The sequence below is a fragment of the Lonchura striata genome, chromosome 1A (assembly GCF_050655825.1).
Source record: "Lonchura striata isolate lonStrDom1 chromosome 1A, ASM5065582v1, whole genome shotgun sequence".
In the NCBI taxonomy this organism is placed as follows: domain Eukaryota; kingdom Metazoa; phylum Chordata; class Aves; order Passeriformes; family Estrildidae; genus Lonchura; species Lonchura striata.
In genome coordinates, this window is record NC_140741.1 from 14,246,252 (window position 1) to 14,257,526 (window position 11,275).

The window sequence follows — 11,275 nt, forward strand, 5'->3', positions numbered from 1 at the left end:
TAAGACAATTCTTACTTTGTTATGGTCTACATTCAGATTTTTAGAATTCCTTCTGCTCAGCTCTGCAGCAGTTAAACAAATGCATATTCAAAATTAAATGGGGGGAAAATGGTAGAAATAGGTATTTGTTGTGGATAGTGGATGCACTGACATGCATCAAAATACTTCTAAAAAGCAAAGATCACAGGCTCTTATAGCAGGAAAAGAAAATAGGAGTCCTCTGGAGGAAAAAAATACTACAACATACACAAAATGATCAGTATGCATTGAGACCTTAAAATAGGAAGTCACAGACCAAGAAATAACAAGAGAAGAGGATCCTTTGGTAAGAGGTGAAAGAACCATTACTGTGCTCTTAAATGAGGGCTCACAGGGCTCAGTGAGGTTCAGACAAATAATATATTAGAGAAAACACTAGAGAAAACAGAAAGAAAATATATTTTTCCCATCTTTCCAACCATGGATTGCTTGTTGTTCAGCAACACACACAGGAGTCCTACTTCTGCTTTACCCCTTTCCCCCTGTTTTTCCTGTCCCCAGCTGTGACAAGGCAAGGTCACACTAACACCAAAACGCAGACATGCGCACAGATCAGTCTGCTTCAGCTTCCTCCATGTGCCAGAGGGAATTGTACGGCCCTTCTTCCCTGGGAAGCAGCTCCAGTGGGGTGCTGCTGCCTAAAGGCAGGCCTTGAGCATCCTTTGGGAAATGCTGGGTCCCTGAGCTGGACCTGCTGCAGGCTCTGCCCTTCTGATAAGTTTGGCAATGACAACACAGAGCTGGGTGTGGGCAATTCCACCTTTGCAGACAAACACTGTTCCGCTTGCCTGCACTCGCAGCCCGGGAATTTGCCCTAATTTCTAAAGAAATAAAAGCATCATGGAGTATTTCAGAGAAGAGTAGCTGCTGTCAGCCACGTGTTAAGCCTGAACACATTTTTTTAAACTGGCTTGCTCCTTCTTCTGTTATGAACTATCTTGAAAAATGAATGTGGAGTAGGAAAGTGGCACCATTGTCTTGTGCTTTGAGAAAGTAGGAGACTCCAATGGGAATAGAACAACAGAGAATTGGTACCTGTCTGACCAACAAGGCAAATTCAGTTAGAAGATATTCTTTCCTTAAGAATATTTTAAGGAAAACAAAACTTAGGCTGTGGCAGGAGGAAAATAAACGTATTTCAGGTGTCCAAACTTCTCAGGCCCTTCACGAGGCTTTTGGCAAGTTAATTATAATTGAAAATTAAAGGCAAGCAGAGAGCCAACCCTGGTAGTGCTCTCACCTGTTTTCTCAGACGGGGACTAGATGGCGCTGGAGGCTTTTTGGGATTTTGCACGAGAGCTGTCACACAGATCTTCCAGGTGCCTGTGGAGGTGCAGGGTTTCTCTGCTGCGTAGCAGCACCACAGGGTCTGGAAAGACACCCAAAGAAGCTCAGTTCAGGAGCAGCCACTGGGATCCTGCATGGCAAATTTTGCAGCAAATCCAACTGACAACAAAGCCCCCAGGTAAACACCACTCCTGATAAAGTACAACCATGGTGGATGCAATTTGCACGAGGACACGCACATGCATCACACAGAGATATTCAGAGCGCTCCCCTCACAAGCTGGGATCAAACTCTACCCACAGCAAAAAAAAAAAAAAAAATCCCAAATAAATCAAACTCAATCCCTACAAAAGTGAATCCCCCACTGAATACTGTGTTTTCGTTTTTCTGTACTGTGCCACAGTGAGTGTTTGTGCATTGTGCTATTTAATTCTTTATATTATCATATGGAATGTTATGCTGGAAGATTTTTCTAAAACCAGGTGTGTTTTTTCATGTGTTTGTACAGTCATCACCTCAGAATCTGGCAGATGCACCGGACCTAAAAGAACATAAATAGGAAATTATGAATAAAATATTATAATGAAGATTTTTATTGTGTTTTTAGTATTTCACTAGATATAGTCACTACATCCAGTTAGTGTCATTATGCCTATGAATATCAGGTATAGTGCAGCTTCCAGAAAGGGAGAGGCAATTATCTCATGTTCTCACTGACGTGGATCAAAATGGCAAAGTGGCTAAACACAAGTTATAGATTTATAATAAATTTAGGAATATTGATTCTCAGTACCTGAACTTCCAGGCCATACTCCCTCTCCAATAAACTCTGAGGTATTGTAGTATTTTACCATTGTGGCTTTGCCTGAATTAGGGAAGCTGCAGCTGGGATTTGTCTATTGAAATGCTTCTGACGTTGCTTCTGCTGTACTTTTAGGGCAAAACCAGACCCCAGAATACCCTAACAAAGTAACAAAATTACTATTCAGACATGTATATTGCTTCACATACCTAAATAAAGTACTTCACACCTGGAATAAACAGACATTTAATAAAATATTTTATAAAATTAATTTTCAAATGTCTACACTGTCATAGTTCTATTTATTCCAACAAATAAATTTGAAATTGAGTAGATCAACAGCAGAATTGTATAACTTCAATAAACAACATGTGTTCATTGCTGTGATCCACAGGTTACAGGAGCCAGAGGCATTCACAGAGGTGGACACAGCTTTAATGAAGAGATTCAAGTTCCACTTACAGCTGGCAGGGCAAAGAAGGAGATGGAAACACTGAGAAGCAGGAAGCTATTGTCTTCCCAATCCATGTCTGGGGAACTTTGTCTCCATAGCCAATTGTTGTGACTGTTACCTGCACCAGGAACAAACAGCTGTTTTAGTGGTTTTTTCTCCAAAAAGTATGAGAAAAAAATAATGGAAAGGGGAACGTAATTAGTGAAACATCAGGAGACAGGTGTGAATCAAGTGTGTGGATTTGGGGATACCAAAACCCATGCTGACAGCAGTGAAAAAGGACAGAACACACAAGCATTCCAGGATTTGTTATCTCCCAAAGTCAGCCTGCCACTAGAGCTAGACCTGAACAGAGCTGAGGCCTGGGCTTAGTTTTCTTCCTCCCCCACTAACACAGGACCTGGCCACTCTGAACTGTGTTTAAGCCATGAGGTGCTTAAACCTATATCTGATATTGCTTATCAGGTCCAGGGAGAAGGGGCTCACAGTCAAAGGAGACAACAGAAGCAGCAGGGCAGAATCTCTTCAGTCAGAACCCAGGACCTTTCAAGCAAAACAGAAGCAGAAAGCGCAACCGGGTCCACCCCGGAGTATGGATTACAATGCAGACACACAACGAGGCAGGTCTGACAGCAAGCCATAGGTCAGGATTTGGATCAAGTGGTCAGCACATGAGCCCACAGGAAGGAGACAACAGCAGGGCATGATCCTGTGGGTGGAAATCAGGATTGAGGGAGCCCACACCTAGACACAGATGCAGTTGAGCTACAGACAATCTCTCCTGTGCTGAAATGAAGAAATATTGCTGAAATGGTGTGCATGGAGCACCACCGGTGGGGTCATGCTGGTCAGGGTCATTAGGACAATTAGTGCCCTCAGGTCTGGGACCTGTAGGGACTTTGCTCTACACGGACTTGCTGCAGAGGTAGCAGGCCAGCCCTGAAAAGCCCCAAAGGCAGGAGGGCCTGAGTGGGATAGAGGTTTGGGGCTATTCCTGAAGAGCCCCAGCAGGATGAAAGAGAATTCATCATGAGCCAGAGGTCAGGAAGGACCTGGTACAGGGGGAAAAGAGGGTCCAGGTGGAGACTGGCTCATCAGAAAGGTTTGTGATGTAACAAGGAGCCCAATGGAAGGGGATAATCAGCTGATCCCAAAGCAAGAACCCAGAGCAAGCCACAGGAATCACACCTGACAGGGGCCTCAGCACCATGGTTACAGCAGGACAAGACTCACAGACCAGGGTCTAAAGCACAGACCCTAGGCCATGGGGGTGTTGGGTTTTCAGCATCCTCAGAGCTCTGATGCTGCCATAAAATGGTGTGAGAAACATGGCTTGTATCCCTCAGAAGTGAAAACCTTATGGTGAGGAACAGAAGGGCTCTGTCATCAATACTAACCACTGGGGAGAGCTGTAAATAGAAAAAATGTACTTCTATTTGGATGTACCAGCCCCAAACCTAGTCCCCCTCCCTTCACTTTGCCTTGAATGGTAGCAGAAACACAGTCAAAACAGACTTAAAAAAATATGTAAATTTACACTGACTATAAAGAGGCTGCCTTTTATGGAAAAAATTGCTGACAAATGCTTAGATGTTATGCAAAAATAGTCTTCTCAGAAGAAACTATCAAGCAATAAAGGCATGGGAAGAATATGTTTCCTTCTACTCTCAGAGCTGGAAGAAAGATTTGAAGGGAAAAAATCAGCAACTAGTACCAAACTTAGTTTTTCCAAGTTCCAAAAAATAGTTATATTTGTGTTTATCCATCATGAATTTTCCACTTGATGAAGACCACTTTGTAGTAGCTATATCCTTGAATGAATATTGCTCTTTTGAGCTACAAAATGCTCTCAGCAGGAGCTCTGTCTTGCCAGGTGTTTGTCTAGATTTAATGTGGGTGGCCAAGTGACTCAGGTACTGTGTGCTACTAGCAGGACAATGAGTTTGTCAGTCCCCAAAATTAAATCAAACCCCCAAAACATCAACTTTGAAATGCAGCATGTGTTTCTGGGCAGTGAAGGAAGTTAAAGCTGTTTTTTTAACAGCACTTCAGCTCCTCAATGTACCCAGATGACCATTCAAAGTTAGTGGGTTTTCCCTTCTTTTCCTCTCTTTTTTCTTATGAAAGGATTCTTGGTTTTTTGGGGGTGGTTTAGTTTTTCTGGGGTGTTTTTTCTTGGTGTTTCCACTAAGTTCTCCAGTACCCAGGACTTAAAACCAAAATGCAGTAATGCTGAGCTGCCTTAATTTTACTATGGAAGACAGCATGAAAGCTGTAACCACAGAAAAGATGAATTTTCCACTGCCACAGCAGGCACTTGGCTGGCAGACTCCTGCAGGTGCCTGAACATGTCTCAGGAAGTTTTTCTCTGGCTACCTTAAGAGGATTCCTTGTTGGTAATCTAATTAGCACGTTGAATGCATGGAAAGGATTATAAATATTGTAATTCTCTGGCTTTCTTAATCATGATTTTTTTTTTCAACTCATACATCCCAAAGTTATCAGTATTTCTGAACAGAGAATGTTGGAGAGCTTGACTCTGAAAAATGACACCTCTTGTAACAGGGATTTATGATGGTACATTCCAGCTGTGTGCACAGGCTCTAACACAGGCTCTGAACACACACATGTATGCCTCAAAAAGGGAAGAACTCTGATTTAGTAGAAGTCAACAGGGCTGCTCAGATGTTTAAAGACAGGCAGGTGTCCTCAGGTCTGAGGAGTCCGAAATGCACACCTCAAAAAACCACACTAAATATAAAGGAATTCCAACTACTACCTCTGGCATAGAAATTTACTGCTGGAAATTCTGAGCAGTTGATCCCAAGTACCTGTGCCAATTAACACCAATTCACTGGAGCAAGTATTTAACTTCAGTCCAGTGGTACGGAATAGCTGAGTTTGCAGCAAGGCAAATAAGTATTACCAGCAGCAAGAGGCAAGCAGGAAGGGCCAGCAGAAGAGAAGCTTCCTACGTGCTCTTCTTTCCTCAAGGAAAAAAATACCCCAAAGGGACAGGGCAACTGCTATGACACAGGTTGCAATTCTGGCAGACTGCCCATGCTGTTGGAAGTGCTTTTACATATGCCCTACATGCTACAACTTCCAAGAACGGCTTAATGTGAAATACAAGCCTTTGATATGTCTTTGCAGTTTAACTTGTTTGCCTACCAAATCTAGGAGAAAAAAACTTTGCCTTTAACTGAAGCAGGTGAATGTAGTTAGCAATTAATTCCAACTCTCATTCATTCTTTATTTTCTATTTTCCCTGTATTGAAACCTTTCAGGTCATTTGTATCAAGTTCAACAAGCTTGCACTTTCTCCTCAAAGCAAAATGTTCCCCATAATGTACTCTGTGGTTTTTGTCAGACACATAAGACTTTCAAATACTTGGAACCAAGATTATTTTTTTTTCCCAATGGCTCAGTTTAGAAAGGCAAAAGTAAAAATCAAATTTCACTTCCTAGTAACTCCACATCTGTGTTTCTATGTTCCAGGAGATCTGAAAGGAAAAGAAACTGATTCACTTTGTCCTTTGTTCCTGTTCCCAGCTGTGAACTGCACCTGCACCGTGATTCACTATATGCTGAGGAGGCCTAGATGCCTGAAAAGCTTAAACAACAATTTGAGCAGTGTTCCTCACACAGCCAGAGAAAGAGGAGCTGATTTTATCTTGCTGCTACAAAAAGCAAGTCAAGTTTTGGAAAATAACAAAACCCACTGATCCACACACTTTGAAACATAGATCCCAAGTCATCTATCTCAACAAGGTACTGTGCATTTTAAGTCATGGTCTTCATAACTCCTTTTAAATTCCCAAAGTCCAAAATACTGTTGTAGAAACACACTCTGACTCTTTTAACCTTAATTTTTTAACTCTTTACTCATATCAATGCAATAGTTTATAGTGATTCGTAATTCATATCTAAATATTCAGTGCAACTAATGAAGCAACTCTGGAAAACTAGAGCTAAAAAAAAAAAAAACCAAGGAAAGGTGGGAAGAGTACACTGGGTCCACATGGAATTTTTATCACATGCAGAAATTACTTGTGCATGAATATACATGCATAGAACTGGATGCTAAAAATGATCCACTGGTGTTTGAGGTGAATTACTCAAATAATGGAAGAATAAGTGAGAAAAAGAGTACTGGTTTGCTCTCGTAAAGCTGGCATGGGGTATTTTTCAGTTATACCCTGATTGCTCTTCATTTAAAATGCAGCACGATTTCTACTGCTGAGATACTCATTCTTTTCTTCCACTAGCTACAGGTTGCTTCACAGCTATAACCATGAGGTTTCATATTCTTAAAATTGTATCCAATTTCCACTGAGGACTTTAACAAGTGATAGCTCTATAGGCTGGTTCATGGTTTCATTGCTTCCCAGCACCTTAGATCATCAGGTTCATCTGGACATTGAGTGGATTTTTCTTTTTTCACTTGATTCTTCTGGGTTTGTACTGTTTAGCGCAGTCATAGGTGATAGTCTGCAGATGAAATGAATATTTGACAACCTAGTGACAGGAATTTCATGTTTAAAATATTAAAATTTCATGTTTAAAAGCGGTTCAAGTGAGTGAACCACATACAGAGTGGTGACTTAGGCTACATGTAATATAGTATATAATTCTGTGTACTTCTTTGAAGTAGATACTTTTGCAGCATCCAAGTTAAAGATAAAAACCAAAAAACAGGAACCTATAACCTGCATCAAGGTCTGAATTATTACTGAGAGAATGAGTTTTACATGAAAAGATTAAAAAAAAAATAGGGTAATTAACCCGACTTTCACATATAGAATATGTTTTTAAGTTATGCATCTTTTGCAGATAACTAAGTAGAATTTAAAGGAAGTGATATCATTTTTGAAGGGGATTTTTACTTTTTTTTAGATGTGGAATTTTCATATCTTGTTGTATCACAGTACCGCTCCTCTCGCCGCGATACCCCGAGCAGTGCTGTGCTGGGCGGCGAGAGGGAAGAGAACGGGCGGCCGCTCCCCCTGCGAAGCTCTGCAGTCCCAGTCGGTGGTGCGGGAACAGACAGAGGTGACATGGGACTTGGGGGTGAACAGGATGGTTTTATTCAGTGAGCCCCAAGACCCCCTCGGGAGTGGGAGCAGAGGTTTTATACAAGAATTCAGGGAGATGGGTGTAGGATCAGCAACCAATGAGGGAACAGCAGGGGAGGAGTTTAGGGCAGAATTAACCCATCACAAACCTATCAGGAGAAGCAGGGAAGTGAAATAACACAAAATAAGCAATAGGGTTTCGAGTCTTATCAAACAGACAGGGAATGCTCTGGAAGCAGGGGAGGGAGCTAGGATGAATGACAGGGAAGGTTCCTGGGAAAGGGTCAGGGAAAGGGAGGATTGACAATTTGGAGAGGAAGGGGTTAGGGGAGAGCTAGGGAAGCCTGACAACTGGGGAGAGGAGGAGATTAGGGATGGAGGGGGGGACAGATATTGAACAAATATCAAATTAAAGAAAAGACACACCACTGCAATATCTGTAAGTAATCAGTGTCCTTTGCTAAGAACTTGCTAACCTGTTTCACAAAAAAATTTTAATAATAATAATTTTAATAATAATTTAACTGTATTTCTTATATACTTGCTTGTATCCCTCTGAAGAAGTTGTCAAGCTTCTCTACAGAAATACACTCTGCAAAGAAAGAAGAGCCAGGTTTTTCTGAAAAGATCACTACTTGAACAGAAAACCTTGAGCCCTGTTTGCACACACATTTTGTTGGTGAGGATTTACCACACCTCACCAAAGGGCATCAGCATAGCTGGAGAAACCTGTCTTTCCATCCTCATCAACTGCATCCTTCTCAGCAAGATAAACAAAGTAGGATGAAAAAATTAATCCCAAGAATCCAATGTACAGCGTGGTTATGAGTTCCTATTAAAAGAGAAAACAAACAATTTTTCATCCTATATACATACATACATATATATATATATATTTATATAATCTATAATTGTAAAATGTTGCAAATATCTGTGGGGTTTTTGCATCACAGCAGAAAAATTAATATTTTATATTTCAGGTATGACATTTGTCTCTAGTAAAACAGCTAAAATACTGACTTGGATTTTATTCATACCAGGCTAAATAGTTCAAAAAGCTATCATTTTGGGCTTGATCCTTGGGGCAGCTAAATGCAGAGTGGGACATCTCTCCTAATTATGGAATAGGAATCATTCCACTTAACTGCCTACTCAAAATACTAACTGCCTAAACATTTTAAAAGTAGCAAAGCAGCTTTAGAAATGCCCTTTCTAAAGAGTGCACTGAGACATAGCAGCCATGTCTTGTGATTATGGCTATACCCGAGCAGTGAACTTGTGTATCTGATGTTTAGACTGCTTAAGACTGTAAAGTGATGCTCAACAGCTTCATGTTAAAATAAAATCTGAAGATAAAATATGCTAGGTAGATGTCGTGTCATGTTTTCAGTCCTGACGGACAAGGCTAGGGCTAGGGCTAGGGCAGACTTCTGTCAGGGCATGTTACAGTCCTTGCATATATACCATTTTCTCTAAAGATTTTCTCTAAAGATTTTTGGGCAGGAGAGTTGTGTCAGACCTGCTGTAACTCTAGCTACAGGATTCTCACAGGAGTCAGGAACAAAAAGAAAGTGCTTGTGCACTTAAACAAGACAAAAGGTGTGGTGTCACAGATGCAAAACCACATAAAGCTTTTAAAAGCAGTGCTAAATAAGATATCCACCTGCCCCTCAGGAAAATCCAACACCTAGTTATGAGGGAAAACAGCTCATTCTAATTACTTAAAGCTTACATGCATGCATCATTCCTTTATTTTCTTTGCACAAATTTGGCCATCTTTATCGGGAAACAATGTTGTGCTACGTCTTCAGTGGCATCTTAAGTTCTTGACAATCATTTCTCTCTCCTTGGGTCCCAGCCAATAAGGGAATTAAAATACTACCATATGAGACATTTAAAATAAAAACCTGACTAGGAAAGGTTGCCCCTGCTTTTAAAGTATGTCAGGTTTTCACAGGTTTTCTGTAATACTCTACACATGTTTCTTAAACTGTTTGTAAGGGAGGGTTCAATTTTATCATCAAACTTCCCTCAGATTTTCTTTTTTCTTTCTTTTCATTTCCCTGTAAGAGCTTTCTGGGCAAAGGTAGCCCTCTTATCAAGTACTAACATTCAGCAGCAGGAAATGTAAATATTCTTCCATCTCCTACAGCACTAATTAAAATCTGGGTTCAGGAAACCTTTAAGTAGTCTTGGCACAAAGAAAAATGGGTGTTTTTCCTCTAATCATTTAATGATGACCTAAATAATGAATTTTGATAGTATTTTGTCTTGCTCATAGCCAAGTCTTTTAAGCCTTAACTTTTTGCAGGCCTGTTTGCTAAACAAGACAGCCGAAAAAGGAAATAAAACCTGGGGTTTCAGTAGTTTCTCTGCTGGTCACCTTTATTTTCTCACCTTTATCTCATGATAATAGAGCACTGGTACTTGTAGATATGACTTGCTTTGAAAAGCTCCTTCTGTTAACATACACAATTTACTGTAGATGATAATTGGAATAATTCTGGTTTAAGTGCTGGCTTTTTGGGAAGCAGGCAGGAAAGCAGCAGAGTCTTATGAAATCCTTTCAAAGGGGCTGAAATATCAACTACTGAGAACTACTGAGTTTATTTCACCACTGGCACCTCTCAGCTCCAGTACTATTCATCTGAAGATAGAATTCTTTTTAAATAAAGGCCAGATGAAAATGCAACTGCTTTGGACTTACTCTAAATGTCACCAATCCATGTTCCACATGTATAGAGAGACTCTAATTATTAAGAACAACATTATTAATGGCAGCAATGGCATGCATACTTCATTTAAGGGAGAGCCAGAAGCTTTTTAAATAACACATGCTTCATGAGATATAAGCACAAAATAAAGGGTATTCTGCAGGCATCAGGCCTTAAAACTACATATTTATGTGGGTTTTATTAGATAAGAGCTTAAGAAAAAAGAGTGCTACCTAAAACAAATGGCTCTTTGCAGTAGGGACTTTCAGATTCACACACACAGGAAACAGTAAGAACAAGAAATGCACAAAGGCATATTTGAATACTGAGAGAGTTGAGTCAGCACATTTGTTAAACTCAGCTATATTTTCAGTTAAAATAAGGATCACACAATACAAAGCTCAACACTTGGAAAAAATACGAGAATTCCTCCTATCCTAAGAGCAGTGAAAGGCCTCACAAAGCAAGGTGAGGAAGCAGTAAAACCAACCTAGAGGCTCACAAGCTGGAGTTTGAATGGCTAACTTGGTTTTTCAGCAAGCTGCAGTATTTCTCCATGGCTTTACACCACCACATGTGATATTGACTCACGTTTTGTTGCCTTTGGCAAGAAATGCTGGTATATAAGCTCAGCCTGCTGAAAATAGAAGATCATCCCAACAAACCAGGCCTGAGTGAGCTAACTGAGCTATATGCTAAATTCCAAAACACATTAAAATCATTGGTGACAACTTTATGAAGTTCTTCAAGGCCCAGGATGGTACAAGTGCTTGCTATTTTTGCAGGGCACCAAGATGTGAATACATTTTCTCACAATTGCTTAAGGGTTTAGGGGCCCATGTTTTCTGAAAGAGTATCAAACACACAAAAAAACCCCAAAAAAAAACCAAAAAAAAACCCAAAC

At 40.5% G+C, this 11,275-nt stretch overlaps 1 long non-coding RNA gene across 1 annotated transcript in view; it reads right to left on the bottom strand.

The window, feature by feature from the left end:
- LOC146763387 (uncharacterized) overlaps positions 1 to 11,275 on the bottom strand; it is a 63,037-nt gene extending 51,762 nt beyond the window's left edge. The window contains exon 1 of the long non-coding RNA XR_014952003.1: positions 1,280 to 11,275. This is a non-coding gene — a long non-coding RNA (uncharacterized LOC146763387). The remainder of the gene's footprint in view (positions 1 to 1,279) is intronic.